This window comes from Alexandromys fortis, unplaced genomic scaffold (assembly GCF_014885135.2).
Source record: "Alexandromys fortis isolate MF-2015 unplaced genomic scaffold, M_Fortis_MF-2015_v1.1 scaffold_27, whole genome shotgun sequence".
Taxonomy (NCBI): domain Eukaryota; kingdom Metazoa; phylum Chordata; class Mammalia; order Rodentia; family Cricetidae; genus Alexandromys; species Alexandromys fortis.
In genome coordinates, this window is record NW_026067952.1 from 1928165 (window position 1) to 1952851 (window position 24687).

The 24687-nt window shown below is 42.1% G+C and overlaps 1 protein-coding gene and 1 long non-coding RNA gene across 3 annotated transcripts in view; one reads left to right on the forward strand and one right to left on the reverse strand.

Moving 5' to 3' along the window:
- Nucleotides 1-24687, reverse strand: part of Ncoa3 (nuclear receptor coactivator 3) — an 82507-nt gene that overhangs the window by 30468 nt on the left and 27352 nt on the right. For both annotated transcript variants that reach the window (XM_050150696.1, XM_050150695.1), the window contains exon 2: nucleotides 11817-11897. The gene's annotated coding sequence lies outside the window, so the exon portion shown is untranslated. The remainder of the gene's footprint in view (nucleotides 1-11816; nucleotides 11898-24687) is intronic.
- Nucleotides 189-2820, forward strand: LOC126506835 (uncharacterized). Its single transcript, XR_007593355.1, has 3 exons — nucleotides 189-731; nucleotides 1850-2012; nucleotides 2381-2820. It is a non-coding gene; the product is annotated as an uncharacterized lncRNA (long non-coding RNA).

The following is a 24687-nucleotide window of genomic DNA, read 5'->3' on the forward strand; positions in this document are numbered from 1 at the left end:
TATATATCTTGGTTAAATTTCAAACACTAAAAAGATAAACACAGGGTATTTCCTTTTGAGCTTATACTGTGAGGTTCTATTAAGCCGCATTTACCAAGCTCTCATGTGTAATAAACTCTTGCTTGAACACGACAATCACTGGCCTGAAGAATTAAGTCTCTAATGTTAAAATGCATCTAGCATTTCAACCAGCCAGCCTACAGGACATATGTCCACTAGGTGGCATAATACTACCAGAAAGGCCAATTAAAAGAAAACACACACGTGATCAAACTTAAAATATGTAGGTCATGTTTGTTTTGAGACAGGGCCTTGTTGCACAGGCTGGCCTGGACCCCACTGCGTAATTGCTGCTGGTCCTGAGTGCCTGGCCCTGCCTCTACACCACACGGAGACGACAACCATGAAACCTCCCATCAGGTTTCAGACTACAGCATATGAAGACGGGCACACTAGTGGGAAACAGCAAAGTCTGTTTCTGTCAAGGACAAAACTACAGCAAATCTAGCTGTGTTACTGTCTGGCTTCACGTGTGCTTCATTTACTGAACATTTTTAAACTAAACAGCAAACTATGCATTGAGCACTAACATATCTGTTTTCACTTAATTATCCCAAATTCTGTGACGTGTTTTCTCGCCCTGGTGTTAACACGGCTGAAGCTGCACCTGAGTGGAGAATGGAAGACGTGCTAGCCACAGCAGGCCCGACTTTGTTGTGAAACACAAACTGGTACGTAGCACATGATGGGGAATTCATAAATGCCACCAATAGCAGGAAAGCAGTTTTGAATGACTTCCCATGCCGTCAAAACCTAATGGATCATCTGTGACAAAATTCAAACTAAACAAGAATCTGAAAGAGACTACAAAGACAGATGTAAACACCACCCACATCTCTAGCGGTCACAGGCAAGCTTGGCACCCGCTGAAGCACATGCATCCACCAAGCACACAGCAGGAAGTGAACATCAGTGGAGCCATGCCAATTTAATGTAGCTGAACACAAGGGCTAAGAGTATGGTTTGGGTATATTGTTTAACATTAGCCAACTTCCTTTTTGTTATCTCAAGATTCAGACAAGGGACAAGGCTTGTAAACTAGCCAGAAGCACAAGGGCACAGACACAAAGATCAACAGGAATAGGGTGAGGGCTCAGGGGTATACGCGCTTGCCCCTGTTCCTAGCAGCCGGAGATCATCGCAGGGACACATACACTGTCTTCTACATTCCATTTGTACACTGAGGCATGTGTGCACATGCAGGCAAACAAAGGTAAAATGAAATATATCAATAATACAAGCGTTCTGACTGAGCAAGTTATTTTGGGGCCTAAGAAAAACTGTACCATGCCAAAATGAGAGGGAGTGGGCTACTCAATGATAAGCTAGCATTTTCCTGTGTTAGAGGCGTGGGGGAGGATACAGAACAGGATAGCGCTGAACTTCTCCCATGTATTCATGACAACCCTCCCCCATACAATCAATTCTGGTTTTGCAGATAGGGGAGTGGTTAAATAGCTTGCCATTAGCATCACAACCAGATCCTGAATGGAAGAGCTATAACTAACCAACAAACGGCATCAAATGTTCCTTATCCCATTTACCAAATTTTATTCCCCCACGATCACCAAAATAAACCATTTATGCCGTAAATCACACTGCCCCCAACCAGTTAACAGAAAGTTGCTCAGCAAATCAGTAAGATCATAAATACTTCAGTTTAGGGTCATGAGGTAGGTATCTGGAGAGTAAGGGGTTACCTCCACAGCTATTATGTCTCACCCCCTACCCACTGCTCCCCAAGACACAGCTAAACTGTACTCTGGCCTAATACTACCCTTACTTCCAGGTGAGATATGGAAAGAGTGGCTAACACAGCAAGAAAATCTGAGGTGAGAAGAGCAAAACTCTCTAAAATAGCCTCCAAGTGTCTGTTCTTGGGTGTGCTATGATGAGTAAACATCTCAGCTGTGACTCAACTTCCCCCGGCTTGTGTGCCGGGGTTAAACAAGGTATGATTAAGTATACCAATTATGAGTCTTTGTAGTGCTTCTTTAGAATCACAGAAACTTAGGAAAATTGTTAAACAACAGCTGTGGGTTTGAAGAACTGCTTAGAGCGCTATGCCGAACCTGGGATTGCTCGTTCTAAATGGGGGTGGGGTGAGGTGAGGTATGGGGAAGGCACCTGGGAAGAATTTACAAGGCATCAAGAAAATTCACACATAAAGGTTTTGCCTAAAATACAAGTCCCAAACGGATGTTCCTATTTAGTTCAATTTAGTGGCTTGTCACCACCAATTAATCTAAAAACTTAAATCTTACAATATCAAATTCAAAGGTTTTTTACAAGTGATGGTGACTCACGCCTTTAATCCCAGGAGGAAGAGGCAGGTGGATCTCTGGAGTTCCAGGACAGCCATGGCTACACAGAGAAACCTGCCTGAGAAACAGAAGGGAGAGAAGGAGGAAGATCAAGGTGACCAACTCCCCAGGGCATGTGCACTTGCACACACTAAATCTCATAAAACTTAAAATGAAACTCTTTGTCACGTATGTACTGGAACTCCAGTACTTGAAAACAGAGAAGCACCTAGAAGGTAATCTTGACTTCCAACGCAGTTGAGTCTATCCTAGGCAGCACCACAAACCCTGTCTCAACACAAGTATGAAAGCTAATTCTACTGGCAGTGACAAATAACCACCAGGCATATAAACATAAATTATATTAGGTACTATAGTAAGTCTTGCTGGAACTCAATGACTGATGTGATTCAACAGAGGAATGGTTGAGTACATGTACACACCAACACACTCACTTGCGCATCACATGTGTGGATTTCCCTCTTAAGATCAGAGGGGGTGAGAAAAAGGGTGTGTGGAAGGAATGGAGGGGAGTGGGAGGAAGGGAAGTGGAAATTTGGATTAGTGTTTTTTAAAGTAATAAAATAAGATAATAATAATAATGTAATGCCAGTTTTCAGAGCTTCAGCTATGTCTGTTTCTTAAAATAACCTTTGTCTCCAAGAAATGCATTTCCAGACGGCATGTTCTGGTTTCCTGCAGCTGACAATCAGACCCTAATCCCATCAAGGACCTTCCATGCTGCACTGAAATGCATGACTTGACTTCACAACTACACAGCTTTTCTATTATTATTTGTGGTGCCAAGCACTGGTTCTTAAAGCTGACATTTCAAATATAGATATATTTTCTTTCAAATAGAAAGTAAATGTATAATTTCATTATACAGTTTATTAAAATCTACATTCATTCATATCAATCATTCATCAAAAGTCCTTCAGTAAGGAAAGGTACTCATGGTATTCATGGTCAAGTTCAACATTATGACTTTAGGCGATAGCTCAAAGTTTATCGTGGCAATAACATCAGATTTTGCCCCTACAGTCCTGCTCTCCACATGGCAGCGCACAACTCCAGTTCCAGAGGATCTGAGACCCTCTTCTGACCTCTGCATGCGCCATGCACACACATGATGCACAGAGATCAAGTGCATACACCCACAAAGCAAAAATTAATAAATCTTTTTTTTTTTTAAGTGTTTCAGACTGAACAGATGGCTCAGCCAGTAAAACGTTTGCCTGAACTCAATACCCCAATCCACATAAAAGCCAGGGGCAGTGGTGGGCATTTGTAATCCCTCCATGTGTAGGGGAAGGAGGAAATGGGAAAAGGAAAGGGAAGAGAGGTGAGAGAGAGAGAGAGAGAGAGAGAGAGAGAGAGAGAGAGAGAGAGAGAGAGAGAGAGAGAGAGAGAGAGAGAGCGCGAGCGCGCGGAAGGGCGAGATAGACACCAAGGACTCACTGGCCAGACAGCTTAGCCTAAAAGGCCTATGTAAGACTCACTCTCAAAAATCAAAGCTGGGGGAAAGGGCTGCAGTGGCAGTGAGATGGCACAGATGCCACCAAGCCTGTTGACTTGAGCTCCATCTCCAGAACTCAGGTTTGTTCCCCGCCCAATATAAAGATTGTAGGTGACAATTTCTTTTTTTTTTTTAATAATTTATTTTTTATTTTATATGTATTGGTGTTTTGCCTGCATTTATGTCTGAGCAGAGGTGTCAAATCTTGGAGTTACAGACAGTTGTGAGCTGCCATGTGGATGCTGGGAATTGAACCCAGGTCCTCTGAAAGAGCAGTCAGTGCTCTCAACCTCTGAGTCATCTCTCCAGTCCCGTAGGTGACGATTTCAAAAACTATTTTAAAACTGAATTAAGATGGCCAAGAAATTCAAGACTATAAGGCACTTAATACATATAATTATATATAACAAAATCTTCTACTCAAGCTAGAAATAAATGCTCAGTATTAATGAGAAAAGAACTGATGTCCAGGGAGGGCTGCACACGCACACACACACATGTGTGCACACACAGAAATAGAGGATGTGAAAGTAATTATAAATTTTCATAAATTACAAAGAGTAAGAAAAGATAATCACATCACTCATTGTCTGAGTACCACATATAGTAAAACTCAAAATAGATCTGGTTAGCATGGAGTATTGTCTGAAGCCGAAGCCTAACAGATAAGGCTGAGTCCCACACTAAGCAGAACACACATACACACACCGAATCACTGATTTATCAAACAAACTAAAGCAAAGAAGATAACTTCAGATCTATCTCAGGGCTGGCCTCAAAACAGCAGGATCATAGCAAATTTACATCTCTGAATTTTGTCCTTTTGGAGGGGGGATTTCTCTGTGTAGCCCTGGCTATCCTGGAACTCAATCTCTGCGGTCTAGGCTGGTCCCTGAGTGCTGGGATTAAAGTCATGCCCCACCACCAGAGGCTTAACTGCATTGTCTAAAAATGGCAACCCACCATTTTTTACAAGGTTAAAGTGATTAAAAATCCTATTTGCAAAAGCAAAAATTAACTCATTTGTTTAGCAGATGCAGGCTCTTGCAAATTAGCTTCCCAATGAGTGTTGTTTTAAGAAACATGCAGAGCAGTGGTGGCGCAGGCACCTTTAATCCCAGCACTCCAGGCAGAGGCAGGCAGATCTGTGAGTTCAGAGCCAGCATGGTCTACAGAGAAAGTTCCAGAATAACCAGGACTGTTGGAGAAACCAAGCAAGACTGGTCTACAGAGCATGTTCCAGAATAACCAGGACTGTTGGAGAAACTCTGTCTTAAAAATCTTAAAACACATCTTTGAAGCCAGAATACTATACATGACTTTAATCCCAGCACCCGGGACATAGAGGCAGATGGATCTCTGTGAGTTGTAGCCTGGTCTACAGAGACAGAGTCCAGCAAGGGCTACCAAGTGATATCCCTGTCTCAAAACACAAAACAAAACAAAAATAAAACTCATGTTAAGACTTACAGTCAGTTCTTTTTTTTTTTTTTTTAATTTTTTTTAATGTGTATGGGTGTTTCGTCTTCACGTGGGTGCAGCACTGCCCAAGGAGGAGGGACTGTAGTTACAGTTGATGAGTCACCACAGATGCACCGGAAATTGAACCCAGGTCCTTGGGAGGAGTTCCTAGCGCTCCTGACTACTGACTCATCTCTCCAGGCCCTCATAGTTGATTCTTTTTAATAGGAAGCAAGCAAGCAAGCTAAGCATGGTGGTTACTGAGAAATTCGTGGATCTTTGTGAGTTCAAGGCCAGCCTGGTCTATACAGGAGTAGAAAACAGCCAGGGCTAAATAGATCATGACTAAAAAATAAAATCAATTGAAATAATTTAAAAAAAAATCAGAGCAAAGATACTGGCAACTTAACCTGACTAAACCATAAGTGTCTTTTACTATACAGCATCCTTTTAAGATGGTTTCATTATTAATACCAAGAGACTAGGGATTCTTACATTTCTTCCTAAAACAACTTATATATACAAAAATAATCTTTGCTTCTTAGGTCCTGGGAAGGAAGGTAAAGCCTGCAGGCAGAGTCGTGTCTAGAAATGCAAAGACAGTAGAACTACATCTGTATGGGGCCACTGTGTCTTCTGCAGTCTGAGCATGCTCTTGCAGCAAGCCAGTGTGATTTGCACTGGCCGGGACTCTGACGGGTCCTGGTACCTGAGGCCTGTGCCCACCACAGAAAGCACTTCTTTCCTTGACGAGCTTACCAACACACGACGGACTCTGTGCTTTATTCTAAAACCCCTTTTAGCTATCACCACAATCAGATTTTAAAAAGCTAAGCAACAAAATTAAAAATTATTTCAGTCCTACTTATGTCATCTTTCAGAACACTTTTCCACAGTTATCTGCAGGGCTTTATTCCTCTAATTCCCTCTTCTACATTCTGGTCACATTTCAGAGTATGGAAATTAAAGAAGGCTGGCTCACAGGTGACATTGCAAGACCACAATGTGAAGATGCTGTATTTTTCCTCTAATGGTTTTAAAGCTAGACCAAACAGAAGCTCTCACAGAAATGAACCAAACATCCTGCACTACTCACTTTCGATGCTTGCGTACTCACAATGTATTTAATACACAAAACCCACTAAATTGTTTAGTTTATTGTATTAATGATAAGTGATGCATTTTATTTGAAGCTTAGAAACACAACTTAAGCATGTGTGCACATGAAAAGCTTTAAAGTTGCTTGAAAATGTGAAAACAAATAAGATGTTAGCCTTGCTCAATATCAGCTGTCGTGCACTCCTGTCTGATGCATACTATTTCACAAAGCAAAGACCTAGAAGAGGCAATTTGGAATCCACCAGCTGCAGACACTGATTACATACAGCAAATTCTACCCAAGGTCAGACGTGTAGGTTTTCAATATCAACTTCTAAATAGCTCTGTACCTTTGTTTTGCCTTTTGAGACAGCGACTGTGTACCACTGACTAGCCTGGAGCTTGCTATGTAGAGCAGACTAGCCTCATAGAGAGCTACTTGCCTTTACCACCTGAGTGTGGGATTAACACACTGTTCAGCCACACCCAGACTAACGTTCTTTTGAAAATAGATTTAGAATGAAAAATGCTAGGAAAATAATTACAAGTCTGGCCCCTACAAGCTACAACCACTTATAAGACTATTTTCATTAGTTCATTCTGTAAATTGTTAGGCTGTGATTTAGACCAATTACATTTCCTAATTTTCAAAATTAGGTACTACAAGAAGCATATTATCACTGACCTGAAGGATTATTTTGTATTTTTGTATGTTTTGTGTGTGTGTGTATGTTGAACTCAAGAGCCCCATGAATACATGCAAGGCAAACACTCTATCATCTAAGCTACAACCTGTGTCTTTGATCCAATTTTTTTGTGTATTTGTCTATGCTAAATAAAACTCTTCCATGAACAAAAACAAAAATTTTATCCAATTCTGCAGGTTAAAAAAAAACAACAACAACAGTGACTGTATTAACTAACCAAAGATGAGTTCAGGGCTTGAAAGCACTTGTTCTCTTGCCAAGGACCCGGGTTCATTTCCCAGCAGCCACACGGTAGCTCACATTCATCTGTAAGCCCAGTTCCGGGGGAGCCAACAGACCACACATGTGGCACACATACACACATGTAGGCAAAACATTCATCATCTAAAATAAGTAAGCCTTAAAAAAAAATTTGCATGTCAAGAGAGGTGCCACACTGAATACACAGATAAAAACATGGAGTTTGGGGACAATCTGGGCTATTATAGAAAGATCCTGTATCAAAAAAATACATATATGCAAATGAATTCTAAAAGTATTCATTACACATTCCAAGAGTGCCGTACTTATAGGAAACTACTTCAACTGCAGGTCTGACTTCAGTAATGGAAAATTCCTGTCAAGTGTTGTTTGTTTAAAGCATCTTGTACAGTATGTGATCTCTGTTCAGTAAGCCATAGCAGTGTACACTCATACTCCCAGCACTTGGGAAACTCAAGCAGAAAGACTGTGCAAGAGGTCAGTCTGAACCACAGACAAGTACCAGATTAGCCAGGGTATCAGAGCCAAAACTGCATCTCAAAAAGCTTAAAGATTGCTATTATTAAATTTATTTGGGGTAAGGGGTTGATGTACATGCCAGTGCGTGCCATAGCACAACATAGCACCCACTTGGTTGAGGCAGTGTCTTCTGCTTCTACATCTAGCTGCCCTGGAGCTTCAGGGAGCTTCTCCTGTCTCCACCTCTCATCTCAGCTTATGAGTTCTGAACTACAGATGGCGGCCACTGCACCTGGCTTTTCAGGGGTGGGGCTGTGTTATGGAAATGACACTCAGGTTATCAGGCTCATGCAGTTAGGCCTGTCACCTGAGCCATCATCTTGGCCCAAAAGTTACATTATATTCAAAATATTGAATATATAAATTCTAATGAAGCCATGCCAAAAAAGATATAATGTTACAAAATTTAATTATGCAGAATACAATCTTATAAACCATCATTAAATTTAAAAGGGAAGTATATCTGACCAATTTAGTAGTAGTAGTAGTAGTAGTAGTAGTAGTAGTAGTAGTAGTAGTAGTAGTAGTAGTGTTTAAAGCTAAACAAGGAATTGGAGAGGTGGCTTAGCAGTGGCTACTCTTGTGTCTGATTCCCAGCACCCACATGATAGCTCACAATTATCTGTAATTCCAGATCCATGAGTTCTGATGTCCTCCTCCGGACTCTGCAGGAACTACATGCATGTGGTGCATAGACATACAAGCAGGCAAACACCCGAACAAATTAAATAAATCAGATCATACAACACACAAAATAATGCTCATTAGTGTCTTAAATTTTAAAACAGTTCATCTGACATGGTGCAGATACATACTATTTATTACTCCCATTTCATCCTACAGAACAGTGGGCTAGAAGGAAGACGAGCTGTAACAGAGAGAGAACAAACTCACTAACACTGGTGAAGTTCAGCACCACATCAACACAACACAGGAAAAGAACTGGACGCCTGAGTCACAATATCAGAAATTTCACTCTTCCTCACAGACTGCCCTCTGTGAGGAAGAGTAAACAAGCCACTTAATGCCAGTCAGTAACTATCATTAGTACCAGCTGGGTTGTCTTTGTTCTGGTTTTCTTTTTAATATGGGGGGGGGGGGGGGGGGGGGGAGACAGAAGATTGTGGAGAATAAATATGACTATATCTATTATAGTCTGTTTAAAAAAAAACAAACACAACTTTCTTGGGGCTCGGCGGTGGTTGTGCATGCCTTTAACCCCAGCACTCAGGAGGCAAAGGCAGGCAGAGCTCTGAGTTTGAGGCAAGCCTGGTCTACACGACAAGTTCCAGGACAGCCAGGGCTACATAGAGAAATCCTATCTCAAAAAAATTAAAAACTTTTGCTAGCTTGGAGGATAGGCCCAAGAGCCCCAGTAATAATCCTGACCACACCTACTAAAACTTCATTCTACCACCTTAGCAGGTCACCAATAGCAAACCAAAGACTCTACTCTTCATTTGTTCAGGCTCAGAGTGGGAGGTGTTTAGGTCTGGCTTTTGTACATAAGGTCTGTGGTTCCAGGCTGTCCTGGAACTCACTATGGAACTGACTGGGCTCAGTCTCCTGATGCTGGGGTACAGGCATATGCTAAATCACGAACAATCCAGTATTAACTTACCCCCCACAAATATCTCCTTTTAAAGGGGAATATTAGCATTCAGCACTGTGCTGTGCACAAGAACAGTGCTCAAAGGGTTGTAGGAAGAGCATCACTGAGTTCAAAGCCAGCCTGGGCTACAGAGTGAGGCCCTATCATCCTCTCCAGGCTGAGCTACATAGTGAGAATGTTACTCTCACTTGCAATCTTGTACTTTAACGAGTGGGGAGAAACATTAAGTAGATAAGAGTCTCTACATGAAGAACCAGATCTGTCAACCACAAAAACTTAGAGTTGGAAAGAACCTGAGAGCTGTAAAGTGTACAAATTGATCACTATGAGAACTTATGAAAGACCACAGTCCTGTCCCACTAGCTTCTCTACTACAAACTGGCCATCTGTGCTTCCTGGCTTTACGCTGAGAGTCACTCTCTCTAGGCAGGCAACTGGCAAGATTAATGATCCATACACCCCAAAAGAAAATAAGACTGAAAACAGTCAGTTAAGCTGTTTGGCTTTAAGGCAGCATCCCTTTCTAAGTTCCAATAACTAGGGCTTATATTTAATAAGCTAGCATATAATCAAAGCAATGTTTCTCACATTAAAATGAAGGACAGGGGTAAATATAGCCTAGCAGCCATTCCTCTGCCAGAGATATTTTGTTCACATTGATTCACTATAACCAGGAGACCTTTTAATTTTTTGTTTGTTTGTTTTGTTTTGTTTTGTTTTTTGAGACAGGATTTCTCTGTAGTTTTGAAGCCTATCTCTTGCAGACCAGGCTGGCCTCGAACTCACAGAGATCTGCCTGCCTGTGCCTCCCGAGTACTGGGATTAAAGACATGCACCACCACTGCCCAGCTCTTTTAATGATATTTTGCATGGAGAAAGGGAACATAATATATGTGTAGGTAAAGGACAACTTGAGGACATCTCCCCCAACATACAGGTCTTAGATTAAACTCGGGTTGTCAGGCTTGGCAGCAGGTGCCTTTACCAGCTGAGCCATCTCACCAACCCATCAGGAGAACTTTTAGAATGAGAATTTTAGTTAAGTGTTACATAAAAAGACAACTAAAATCTACTCCATCTACACTGTGCTTCTGCATCCACTACATTGAGAGGGTTCATCTTGACTGGCAGCTTGATTGGACTGACCCACCAGGGCCTAGGGTTTTCATGAGCCCTTCTGGGTACATCTGTGAACTCTCATGCAGAGCTGGCAAGTGAACAATGAAGGACAGGGTAAAGGACTGTCCTGACTGTAAGTGGCACCATCCAATAGGCCAAAGAACCATAAAGCAGGAAAGCGAGGAGGGCGCCTGGATTAATTAGTAAGTATAAACAATACAAACGGAAATCAGGATAGGTGCCTAACTAATTGGGGGTTTAGACTGGTGGCTTAACACGTGAAGCTTTGAGCATTCTCAGCAGGTGGCTGTAAGCTGAGCAGTACCCCAGGCACTGTCCCTTTTTCTCTGTAAACAGGAAAAGGAACATAAGAATATCTTGCATCAAAATTACAAACGCATAGAAACAGCAGATAAGGAAGCAGCAAGGGCACACGGCAAGTGAGAAACTGCCACTCCAAGTTACAGCTCTTGACCTAGAGAAGGCTAAACTTAGAAAGTGAGACAAAAGGACAGGGAAATAGCAAACTAGATAAAGCCGGTTAGTAATGTATCCAAGGAGGGTGGGATTCAAACACCCAGATTTCAGAACTAACTAAGCAAGAACTGGCCGGATAATGCACACTTAGCTGGGCAAAGTGAACTGCTTTCTAAGCGATCCAGCAGCTTTTCCGATTTTATTTTACTATTATGATGTAATATTAAAGGTTAAGAATGGAGCTAGATAAAGTGTCGTTTGTCTGCACAAGTGATCTGGGGGAAATAGCACACATGAGTGGCGGCTGATTCCAATTTGCTTTTTAGACAGGGTTCACCTTGTAGCCCTGGCTGGCCTGCCTCTGCAGGGACTAAAGCACGTTCCACCACCCACTCCAGACAGATTCCAAGTTTAACCAAAAACCTTAGAATATTCACACACAGAGGCAGGAAGGGCTGCTTTCCCTCCTGTCCCCACAGAGTATGTTTGTCGGTATACTATAGACAAACGTACACCTATGTGTTGGTTCAACCAAGTCCACTTGCCGAACCATCAACGAAAGAAGCACATTAAGCACAAAGCAAGTTAAAGACACAAAGCAAAAGGCAAAGCCTTCGGGCAATTCAAGTAAAAAAGAAAATTACAGCAATCAAGTCAAGGAAAGTGCACGAATTACCTACCTGGCAGCCCGGTCAGTGAGGTTCAGGTAGGAGCTTATTTTTACCGATCTCTGAGCCCGTTGTTCAACAAATCTTTTGATCCTAAGGACAAAAAGGGTGTGTGTGAATTTTATTGTCTTTTCTTCAAATTAAGCATTATTATTATCATTATTGTTATTATTACTCCCAACTCTCCCTTCAACATGAGAAAGCCATTACATGATGGCTCCTCTGGGAATCAGATGCCTTTTTGACCAGATCAATACTTGCAATTCTTAGCTGGACGGTGGTGGCGCACTCCTTTAATCCTAGCTCTTGGGAGGCAGAGGCAAGTGGATCTCTGTGAGTTCGAAGTCAGCGTGGTCTACAAGAGCTAGTTTCTGGACAGGCTTCAAAGTTACAACCCTGTCTCGAAAGAAAAAAAAAACTTGCCATTTTTATTTAAAAAAAAAAAGTTAAGCACAGCATTCACAATGTGATGGTCATAGATGACAGCAGGGTTTCTGCTGGGCACCACCACCAATGCTTCATGAGAAAGGATCAATCTGACTTCAAACCATTTACTACAGTCACTTAATGCTTTAGAAATATGTGTAGCCCTAGGCAAGGCAACCTGAAAAATACAATGAAAGTAACAGCCTTGGTTTCCCAAAACAGCCTTTAGGGAAGAGGAAAAAAAAAAAAAAAAAACAGCCAGGCGGTTGTGGTGCACACCTTCTTTAATCCTAGCACTTGGGAGGCAGAGGCAGAGGCAGGCAGATCGAGGCCAGTCTGGTGAATTAGTTCCAGGACAGGCTCCAAAGCTACAAAGAAACCCTGTCTCGAAAAAACGAGGGGGGGGGGGGGGATAGCCAGCCTCCTTCAAAAGTTTATCCTCTCATTTTGTCTACATTCTCCTCCCCAAAACACTCTAGGGAAGAAGGATAGGATACAGCAGGCTGGTTACTAACTACCCCAACACCAGGGAAGATGGGGTCCTGCTGATGGATGCAGCAGAGTCTGTAGAGGGGCCCTTTGATGGCTAAGGGCATCCACTACTCTTGCAGAGAACCTGAGTTGGTTCTCTAATACCCTTGTCAGGTTACTCACAGCCACCTATAACTCCTGATCTCTGGCCTCAAGGAGCACTATGCTCATGTTCGGATACACACATAATCAAAAATAAAAATAAATACTATAAAAAAAGAAATCATAGTGCCACCATTAACTGGGGAGAGGCAAAAGCAGGCACAAACAGGCACTAAAGTTTCTGAAACAAAAGTGATGTCCATGAAATTGGCATTTGATGAGCATCAAACAGGCAGGGACGAAAAAAGCACCACAACATGAGTAATCCTGAAGCACTGTTAAGATGGAAATTAAGACAAATCCAAAACTGTTCATGAAACAGGCAATCTCTGCAAATATTACCAGGATTTATTAAACATCTTGCTAATTCTTCACAGTAAATGACAAAAGTACAACCACATGCGTCTGCAGTCCCAGAGTTAAAAAGGCAAAGGCAGGAAGATGGCTAGTTCCAGGCCAGCCTGGGCTACACAGCCAAATCCTCTCTCAAAAACAGGGTTGAGGCCAAAGTTCACTGTGAGGGCTTGCCAGTGTGCACAAAAGCCCAGATCCAACCAAGACCACCACACCCCAAAAGGCAAAGATGATAAAAACACATTTTACAGGATGTCTCTATTATGTGTGTGTGTGTGTGTGTGTGTGTGTGCGCGTGCATCCCTATATCCCATGACAGAAATATGGATGTTAGAGGACAACTTTCAAAAACCTGTTCTCTCCACCATGGGCCCAATTTCAGTTCATAAGTCTTGGCAACAAACACCTTTACCCACTGAACCATCCTGCCAACTCCAGTAACACTTTATATAATATTGGTCATTTGTAGCCAGGCAGTGGTGCCACAAGCCTTTACTCCCAGCACTAGGGAGGCAGAGACAGGAGAATCTGAGAGGCCAGCCTGGTCTACAGAGTGAGTTCCAGGACAGCCAGGGCTACAAAGGAAACCAAAAAAAGAAAGAAAAAAGAAAAAAGAAAAAGAAAAAAAAAGAAACAGGAAAGAGGAAGAAAGAAAATATTGGCCATTTGTCTAAAAATTACATGAAAGACAGGATACATAATAGAAATGCATAAAAGGCAATTGAAAGTGAAAGCTTTTAGCTTAGCACATGCAGGACGTAAAGCCAGGCATTCTGCTGAACAGTCTCCAGCCGCACAGAGATCAGGGGACACGGAGCGGAGCAGGAGGAGATCAGGTGGACTAGAGCAAGCACACTGGCACACAGCATGAAAATATAATGAACCCAGAACTGTGTATGCTAACCTAAAACATTAAAAGCTTTCTTATTTTTTTAATGCGGCCACACCTTTAACTCCAGCATCAGGCTAACCAGTTACACGGTGAGTCTAAAAGTTGTGGAGGCAAGCCATTCAGCTTCTACATGCCTAAAGGCTAAAAGACCACAAAATCCTAATGGCAGGGCAGTGTGTGAACTGGCTGAGCTCAAGTTAGTAAGGACCTGGTTAGAAGGGGAGCAACATGTCAGCAAGCTGCTTGCTCTGCTGCTCTTCCCTCTCTTCCTGTCTCTCCCTCTCACCCACTCTCTGGCTCTCTGAAAAGCTGGGTAGAGCCTAGCACACTAAATAAATACAGCAAAGGGGGTGGGAGTGGGGGTGGGCGGTGAGCAGGCTCCACCAGTAGAAGGCTTTCCACAGGAACTGCTACAGGGTCAAAAGTTTACAGTGGTTTCAATTTCACCTTTTAGCAGCCAATCAGGAAACAGAGACTGCATTGACCCTCGGGCTGCAGAAGCATTAACTCCTTGGCTACCGAGGGCGCTGCTGCTCCTCCAAGGCCTCCTCTCAAGAAGCAGGAGAGGTAAAATGGCACCCGACAATCCTAAATTCACGTGACAACTTTATTTTAAACAGAAGTTTAAGAAAAATGATTTGATAATTATCCTCTTTCTCCTTCAAGTCAGAGTTTCTTTATCTTAAGAGCATCCAATAAACCAATCAATAACGCTAGTGAAGACAAAGAATTAATCAGGGAAGGTTAAGAAAAGATTTTCCTCCTTGAGGCTTCAATTCTACCAACAACCTACAATGATAGAAGATGATACCGGTTTAGTGCCCTATAAATGCTTTAAAAAGAAAACCTCAGTAATGAAGCCCATTAATTACAGTGTTTAGGCTCCCACTCCCTCAGGTCATTGATACAAACTGCCGTGTGCTGTCCTTTTCACAAGAGGAGTCTACAGAAATATAGCTAGAGCTTCTAAGGAGCCATTTGTCTCCCTCTACCCTTCTCACCAAGCCCTCCAGGACCCAGCACAGCCCTCCGCGCACAGAAAACTGAAAAGTAAAGCCTTTTGGCAATAGACAGAGCTGTCCTCCTGATCATTTTTTATAAGTTTCCGGCAAATGCAGAAAAAAAAAATCAATGCATTAATCCATTCACTACCATTGTCACTGTACTAACAGTGAGCAGGGTCAAGATGAAGGGGGGGGCAGGCAAGCAGACAAGAGTGCACAGGGGCATGAGTGTGTGCACACACACATATTTTCTTCTTCCCCCCCCCATACCGCCCCCCACCCCAGGACAATGAGGCAGGAGGATGCTAAAGCCAGGGAGCTTGAAGCAGCAGCATGACTACTTGGGATTGAGGTTTGAGTTGGATTTTTTCGACTTGGTTTTTGTTTGTTTTTAAGGGATGGTTGTAGGATGGGTTAAATCAGTTTTTCTAGCGCTCCAGGCCAGCCATGGCTACACAGAGAAACCCTGTCTTGAATGCTACAATATGCTACCCAAGTGACCTTCCGAGCCTACTCCTTCCTCAAATCCTACTTACCACCTCTCTCTCTCTCTCTCTCTCTCTCTCTCTCTCTCTCTCTCTCTCTCTCTCTCTCTCTCTCTTTCTCTCTCTCTCCCCAGTGGCAGTCCTTGTGTCTTAGCCTCAAAGTGCTGAAAATGCATGTGGGAGAGCCACACTATTCCTTAAAGCACACAAGGGGAACAGCTGTACACACTCTCTTACCAAAATGATCTACTAAATCCTAAATTTATAGATAAGCTGATTTATAGACAGACAGGAACATTTTCCTCACTGATATGTCAATTGGTTGAATTTTTGCAGTTTTACAGGCCTAGATTTGAGACCCATACCAGCACCACCACTGAATACTAAAATGGGCCCACATAGTATAGTAGATTTTATCCAAACCAAGAATATCAAATAGCCAGCTATTTCTGATACACCAGAAGTAAGGAATATACAGAAGTGCCTCACTTACCACACAACAGCCAAGGGCCCAGAGCACTGCAGACTGCCCTCACTGCACAAACATACAAGGCTCAGACCACAATAAAATCAGGGATGGTGTGCATTGTTTTCAGCTTGGAGTTATTAAAGTAATTTTCTACAAATAATTTAACCCCATAATATATAAGTCTGATTTTTAAAATACATCTAGTTCAGTCTTTTTAAATACAGCTTGCAGAAGTGTGCACACTATGTTTGTGCATGCATTTAATTTGTTTTCTTTTTACAGGATGGCATCATTTTGAAGGAAAATGGATGCGACAAAATTTTACATCAAGTCAGCATGTTAGCCAGAAGCTTTTTTGTGTGTTCTGAATTTGATTAATACAAGCCAAGGTCACTTCCTGAATGATGCCTACCACTGCAGCTGCAGGCAAAGACTAGCAAGAGGCTGGGGGGAGAAAGTGGGTGATGGTATTTAGTAACACTTGGATAGATTCCATTTCCACACAGTTATCTTGGCAAGATCCTGCAATATAAGGATAAAAAACATTTCTATTCCTTAATATTTAAACAGAAATGTAATTCAATATGCATAGTGTTCGTGTCAGAATTCTATCTAAAATGTCCTTCTTGATAGTGTGCAAAAAAAAAAAAAACATTTTAACTACAAAAAACTATACAAATAATACTAAATACCAAACTAAACTAACTAGCACTACAAGATGACCTGAACCTAGCGTGCAAATGTCTGAAGGAAGATCTAAGCCCTTACAGAGAAGAGAATTAGACTCCTAGCTCCTTCACCCGAAACCAGAAAAGGCCCAAGTCACAGCAAAAATCTAAAACTTATTAGGAAATTCATGAAATTTTATTCTGACATGCAATTGAACTTTTACCTGTCAGCATTATGCAAATGTTATTGTGTCTTAAAAATTCTCAGAGTATACACTAATAACAAGTAGAATAAATCCAGTTTCAGCAACAGGAATGTATCAATGCCAACGAGCATGGCTAGGAAATCTAAACACACTCCATACCCCGCCTATAACACTCTGTGTCCTACACAGCTCAGAACTGGATAGCACACCAGGCAGAGTCAGGAAACCTGCACCTTCCTGTAATTGTCTACAACAGCCTTTTTATTATAAAAGGATTGTTGCCTCATTTTACTTTTCAAATAACAAGCTATGAAGTTCCAGCCACCTAGAATCAGCAAAGCGCCCATGTGGGTTTCTCGGTAACTTGTCTAATTTAAGTATATATTTATTTATTTATTTCAGTTTTCCAAAACAAGGTTTCTCTGTGTGGCCTTGGCTGTCCTAGAACTTACTCTGTAGACCAGGCTGGACTCCAACTCAAAGAATCCACCTGCCTCTGCCTCAAATTCTGGGATTAAAGATGTACATCACCACCACCCAGCCATTTTTTATTTTTAAAAATTTATACAATATTGACCATATTTTCCCCTTCCTTCTCCAACTCCTTTTCTATCCTCCCACCTCCCTATGGTTTTAGACCGGGTTTCTGTCTCATTATGTCTTCCAGGCTACCTAAAAAATGGAAATACACACCGCCCTCCTTCCCCACTACAGGTTCCTAGGTTCTAGAATCTGGTGTACACCACTAGGCCCAGCCTTGTTTGTTTTTTTTATGCTGGGGGTGGAGTCTTGACAGCTGCTCTACCTCTGAACTGCATTCCTAGCCCACCAATGATTCTACTGTCTTGTGTTTCTTTTATGTAGAATAAGATCTCCCAAAAAAGTGTCCCTGCTTCCCAGGTGATGGGATTAGAGGTGTGCAGCACCACGGCCTGGTTTAAGTTATTAGTTCACAATGGTTAAGGTCTTGGCTATCTCTACTGGACCTACCAGCACCGCTCTTCTCTCTTCCCAGCCACTAGCTTGTGTGGTGCCTGTAGGTAATGGAATATCAGAGGTTGTGGAAGTGGGGGGTGGGATGATCAACAATGGTCATCTGTCTTAAGTTTTAAAAAAGGACTTCCCAAGAATAACCCAGAACCAGGGATCAATACATCTGGGTCCATTTTTATTATCTATTTATGTGCGCATGTGCACGTTTTGAGGCAGAAAGAGGGCATCAGATCCGGAGTCATCTGAAGTTATAAACCGCCCAAAGGGAGTGCTGAGAACTGGGTTCTAATGCACTGAGAAAGCAGCAAGTACTCTTATCAACTGAGTCATCTCAAAAGGCCCAGAATTCATTTTTCAAAATACGGCATTTGGAGCTGACAAGATGGCTCGGCAGGAGAAGGTGCTCGCCATTAAGCACAATGGCCTGAATTCAATCCCCAGGACTCCTGAGGCGCGCGCGCGCGCGCACACACACACAGCACATTCACACAGACTGACATACAAACATACATAATTACAAATAAAGTTTTTTTAAAAAAAAACTCACCATAATCAAAGTTAAGCTTCAGATGGCCACAGACATAATCTGAAGTATCAAAATGAGTAAGTGGAACAACCCACTGAATCAAACACAGGGATCACAATAAGCACAGGGCAAGCAGCATACAGAGCAGCTCTTCCTGGCAGTGAAAAGGCAGACAGCAGAGAAGGATTGACGCAACTAAAATATCAGCAGTCAGCAAAAAAAAAAAAAAAAAAAAAATCAAAATTACTAATTTAGGAACCAAGGAAGCTAAAGAGACTGGGTGAAAGTTGAAGGAGGGTTAGGATATCTCCATAATCATACACTCAACACCCACAGATGGAACAGACAGCACCTCCTTTATGTAATCATGCAATGGAAAATGCAGCAAGTGCCCAACAATCAAAGTCAACATCACCAAAATACGCAGGGTGGTTGCTCATACCTATATTCCAGCAATGAAGGAGGTGGGCTGGCTACACCACATTAGAGTCCAATCTGAAAAAGCCCTTTTGTCTTACATTATTTTTATATAGCTACCCAGTCCATAAACCAGCCTACATCCTGGGAGTCAACCCTGGTTAGACTAAACAAGGAAGCAGTACTATCACTGCTTGTTTACCTCGTGCAGGCTGTGAGCACTGCGGCTATGATCTAAATACTGACCTAAAATTAAGGTATTTTAATGGGTTAAGGGTCAAGCTCAGACCTAGCATGCTTGGCTATCACGTGCACTGCAGCGCACTCTAAATCATAGCACTGGAGAGATGGAGACAGAAGCCCTGAGGAATGCCAGCCAGCTGATCTAGTCAAACCATCAAGCTTCAGATTCATTGAGAAATTCTGTCCCAAAACATAAGATGAGGAGGCACTCTGGAAGACATGCAAGCTTTCATGTACATACACAACTGTCCAACACATATGTGCCAAGGCACAGATAGACACTTGTACTCCCAAAAAGTATCTGAAAAATGACACGTGCAAAATATAAAGAACTAAATTATAAAAAAAATAAATAAATAAAAAGAAAATGAAAACCTAAATTTTAAAAGATGAGGCTGGAAGGGAAGGCTCAACAAAGTGCTTGCCTTGCAAATACAAGGATCTGTGCTCGCTACCCAGTACCCAGGTAAAATAAATGAACAGCCAAAAACAAACAAACAAACACATTGTGAGCTTGGTGGCACATTCTTGTAATTCCAACACTGAGAAGGCAGAGACAAGACACAATCTGAGGGCTCATTGGTCAGCCAGGCTAGCCTAATTGCTAAGTCCCAGGCCCCGCAAGAGCCCTGTGTCAAAGGAAATAGATGACATTTCTATGGATGACATCTGAAATTTTCCTTCCTTCCCTCCCTCCCTCCCTCCCTCTCTCCCTCCCTCCCTCCCTACCTCTCTCCCCCCCCCTCTCTCTCTCCCTCTCTCTCTCTCTCTCTCTCTCTCTCTCTCTCTCTCTCTCTCTCTCTCTCTCTCTCTCTCTCTCTCTCACACCCACACCCTTCAGACTCCAGGGCCGGCAATATGGATCATCAGATAAAGGTGATCTCTCTCACACCTAAATATAATCCCCTAAAGTTCACAGAGTAGGACCTAAGTTGTCTTCAGCCTGCCACAAACAGGCAAACATGTGAAAAGATACTAAACCACAAATGAAATTAGTAACTGCAAATTTCCGTGATGAAATACTAATACGCTGAACAGATTGGCCAGACATACAAAATAACAATGCTGAAAGCTGAGGAAAATGCAAACCAATGGGGCTTTAGTGTACAGATAATAAATTAGGAAGGGAAAAAAAAGTGTATTTAAAACTTAAATTCTCCATCATATGGCAATAACACAATGTTTACAAAACTATAAATTATAGTAGTAACACATTAACTTATTAGGAAGGAATCTCCTGTCAGCTCCAGCAGCTGATGAAACATTCTGACGAAGACATTCTCAGATATGCTAAAATCCCATCTGTCTTACATGGCATAGCTCAACAAGGGTATTATAAGCAGATTTAAACCAGTCTGGCTATGCAGCTAATTAGAGCCAAAATCTACTCAGATTTTTTAAAAGTCAATTCTCTAGGTCCTGTCATAGCATTTTAAACAAATAAAAACAGTCAATGAAAGCTACTGAAGTTGGAACTGGAGAGAAGGCTATCACTTGCTCTCCCAGAACCCAGGCTCAATTCCCAGCACCCACATGGCAGCTCACAATGGTGTTTAACTCCAGTTCCAAGGGATCTAAGGCCCTCTTCTGACCTCAGTGCGCCCTGCCCACGAATGGTACACAAACATACATGTAGACCTAATATCCATACACATAAAATGCAAAGAAAGCAAGCTAGCTACTGTAAGTTACTTTCTGACCAAGATATATAGTCATGTCCAGAAACTGCGGCAGTAAAGCTCGTGTGTCCCACATGGTGTTTTCCAACTGTCCCGGAACTCAGGATGTACAAGCTGGCCTTATGCTCCCTCTGCCTCAGCTTCTGGAGTGCTGCAACTAAAGCAAGTACCCAGCAAGTGAGATGCTCAGTGGGGAACAGGCACCTGCCATCAAACCTGACAACTTAGTTAAATCTGGGTCCGACCATCATGGAAAGATAGAACTCAAAAAAGTTGTCCTCTGACCTCCACATGTAGCCTGTAGTTCGTATGGACTCATTTGTTTCTTTTGATTTGTTTTGGTTTTGCTTTGTTTTTCAAAACAGGGTTTCTCTGTAGCTTTGGAGCCCGTCCACTCACTTGGTAGACCAGGCTAGCCTCAAACTCACAGAGAGCCACCTGCCTCAGCCTTGAGTGCTGGGGTTAAAGGCACAGAAATTTAATTTTACATTTTTTTCCTTAAGTGGTGCCTTTAATCCCATCACTCAGGAGGCAGAGATAGTCAAGGCTATACAGTAAAACCCTGTCTGGTTTAAAAAGGAAAAAAAAAAAAAAAAAAAAACAGGAGGACAACGAGGAGGAAGCAGGAAAGAATTAGGGACTGAAGAGATGGCTGGGAGGTTTAGGAGCACAGCCTGCTTTTCCAGGGAACTCATATTCCCAGCACCCACATGGTGCCTCAACCATCTGTAACTACAGTCCCAGGGGACCAGACACCCTCTTCTGGCTGCTGTGGGCACTGAATGCATATGGTCCACAAATATCCATGCAAAATGCAAATATAAGTTTTAGAAACCTTTGGGAAAGATGTTAATAAGCATACAACGATCCAATACATCTAAAAATTAATAACAGTGCATAGGTACAGATTTAGAAAGCCAAGCATGGGGACATGCTTGTAATAACAGTTCTCTGTGGGGTTAAGGCAGAACTGTTGAGTTTGAGGCTATATAACAAGTTCAAGGTCACCCTGGAAAGCCTTATAATTGATATATACATACATAAAGTGTGGAAAGTATAACTATAAAATTGCCTTTTCCTTTTCATCCTTTGTTTGTTTTTTGTTTGATGATAGGGTTTCATTTATATTATACCGGCCTCAAACTATGCTTATTCTGGAGACAGGGGTGAGTTTGAATTTCTGATCCTCTTGCCTCTACCTTCTGAGTGATAGATTAAAGGTATGTGCCAATACACCTGGCTTGAGTTTCTTATTCAATAGTGGACCAGCAAGACCATTCAACATGGAAAGGCATTTATCTTACTACACAAGTGTCAGAGCCTCACAGATGAGCACACAGACACACATAGGCTAACTATTAGACATGTAAATTCTAGTTCTACAGCTAATCCTAATCTTCTGAAACTGGTAAACTTCCTCTAATTCAAGTCCAGTTTGGGGTACGTAGTAAGTCCAAAGGAAAAAGCCCTACATAGCTAGCCACACTCAGACTTTTCTTGCTCATCCTAAATACACCTAGAAAACAAAACCTCTCTAAGACCTCTCTAAGACCACCAAGAGCACATAAAATAAGGTGTCAGTCAAAAATGAGACAATCAGCTTGGAACACTTAGCCCTCTGCAGTGTATATATGGCAGTTCTCCACTACTGAAAACAATGCAAACTTTACTGCACAAACCAATGATGGTCCAAGTCACAATGGGTATGAGGACCATCTTGCTTTACAGGGAAATGAAGCACAATGACTTGAGCAGGTTCCCACAGCCAGGAACAGATGAAGGATCAGTACAGACCTTGGCCTGTCCAATATTCTTTCTTCTAGATCATATTGTCTCATACTACAATTTACCTCGTTTTGGTTTAATTCCACTGTTTGTTTGTTTGTCTGGAAGGCACACATAAAGGCCGGAACAAGCCATGAGCATCTGTTTTCCCCTTCCATCATGTGGGTACTGGAGATCCAGCTCGGGTGGTCATGCTTGGCAGCAAATGCCTTGACCCAGTTAGCCATCTCATTGCCCTAACTGCTTAGATGGATTTAAATCAACTCCACTTTTCCAGCTTAGCAAAATAACTGTATGAGAACACATCACTTCATAAATATGAGAAAGGAGACACTCATTAGCGCAGGTAGGTATTCTCTAGAATATCTATAACACCATCTATAGATCGCTGAACGTACAATGTAAAATATCTTGACCAAGAGTCAGCTCTGCAAACACAAGAGATGACATGGCACTGCCCTGGGAGAAGGAATCAGTCTAATTCTGAAAGCACAGCAGGCAGCCAGGGTGTAATTAGCTTTAAAAGTCCAGTCAGGTGTGTGAACAGCATTTACTATTTGTTCCTTTTGTACCTTTCTTTCCAGCTCTGATCTCAAAGTCACCTTGGAGCACTAATGGAGGTGCGTGGCCCTGATCCTCCTTGCCCAGAACAAGACCCACCAGAAAGACCAAGGTCTAGGGCAGTTCTCGTCACATTTTCCTTCACCGAGAAATGGCTTTATAAACAATACATGCCACATGATCTCCATATTTAACTAAAAGGTTACAACTTAGAAACTGGGTACAAGAAAAATTAACAGGAGCATGAGACAGAGTGCATGATATAGAAGCCAAGTGGCTCCGAAATTGAGTTTGTAAAAACAGACAATCATCTGGTTCTCGTATGAACACCAAAGGTAACTCAGAGCTCATTATACCGGAGAAAAGAAACACTAAAGGCATCTTTGCTATCACGCGTGCATGAAAAATGCCAAGGGAGGTATGCATGTTCTGACGTTATAGTGCAATCAACTTGTATATTCATAAAAACAAGGTATTATGATCTATGGTTACTTTACAGATTTGCCACTAAACTGCTAATCTGGCAGGTTAAAATTCAACATTTCAAAGTGCTGGTTATGTTTTCTAGAAGTGCTTCAGTAAGCCGACATAATAATTAACGTTATTTGATCTACAAAATCTGAGTATTCCGTGCTAAGAGTGATGAGTGACCTTGAGGCAGCATTTGGAAGGCAGTTGCCATGGTAACACTTCCACAAAAGTGCCTCATCCTTAGCAAAAGGACCAACATAGAGCATAAGGATTTTTAAAACAGAAAACCTCAACCCACGCCCACAGTGAGGCAGGGGGACACAGCTTCTTTTACAAAGCCTCTGCATTAACCTTCCTGTTTATTCTTCAGAAGATACAAATTATCTTCACAGCAACACATCAGGTCTGGCAAAAATTATTTTGATTTAATTTTATTTGCTGAATGGGCAAAGTAAGAATCTAATTTATTTGATTTTGAAAGATACAAGCTTAAATTTTTTTCTATACAATCAGTACCATTTACTGTTCTTTCAATCAGCCAGGAATGGTTAAGAAGCCTGAGGCAGGGTGCCAGAGAGTAGGATGCTAGCCCTGAGATACATATTGCATCAAAGGAGAGAAAGAAGAGCCACACAATGGCAGAGGACCCTGGAGTGGGGAAGACACATTGTCTTCCACCATACACTTAATGAAGAAAACACAAGAGGCTGACTCCAAACCCCAAACATAAAAGTGCACTCCTGACTGTTTACACACACCAAGCCCTGCCACACTTAGTGTTCTGATGACACTGTGTCCACAGTTCCTTCCAGGGGTCCTTCCCGGAAGTCAGCAGAAACTCAACACCAACCAGATACTGAACAGCTTCACAATTTTTCACATCACTACCAAGATTGTCCTGAAAAGCTATGCGCCTGGGGGGGGGGGGGTCGAGGAAAATGTACAGCTCAATAAAACAATAAAAAAGAAAAAGAGACAGAGAGAACAATGTAACAATTACCATTACTTTCCTTGGACTTCCCAGTACTCAGTTCTTAGAACTGAACTAATACTTAACTGTATTCTTGTTAT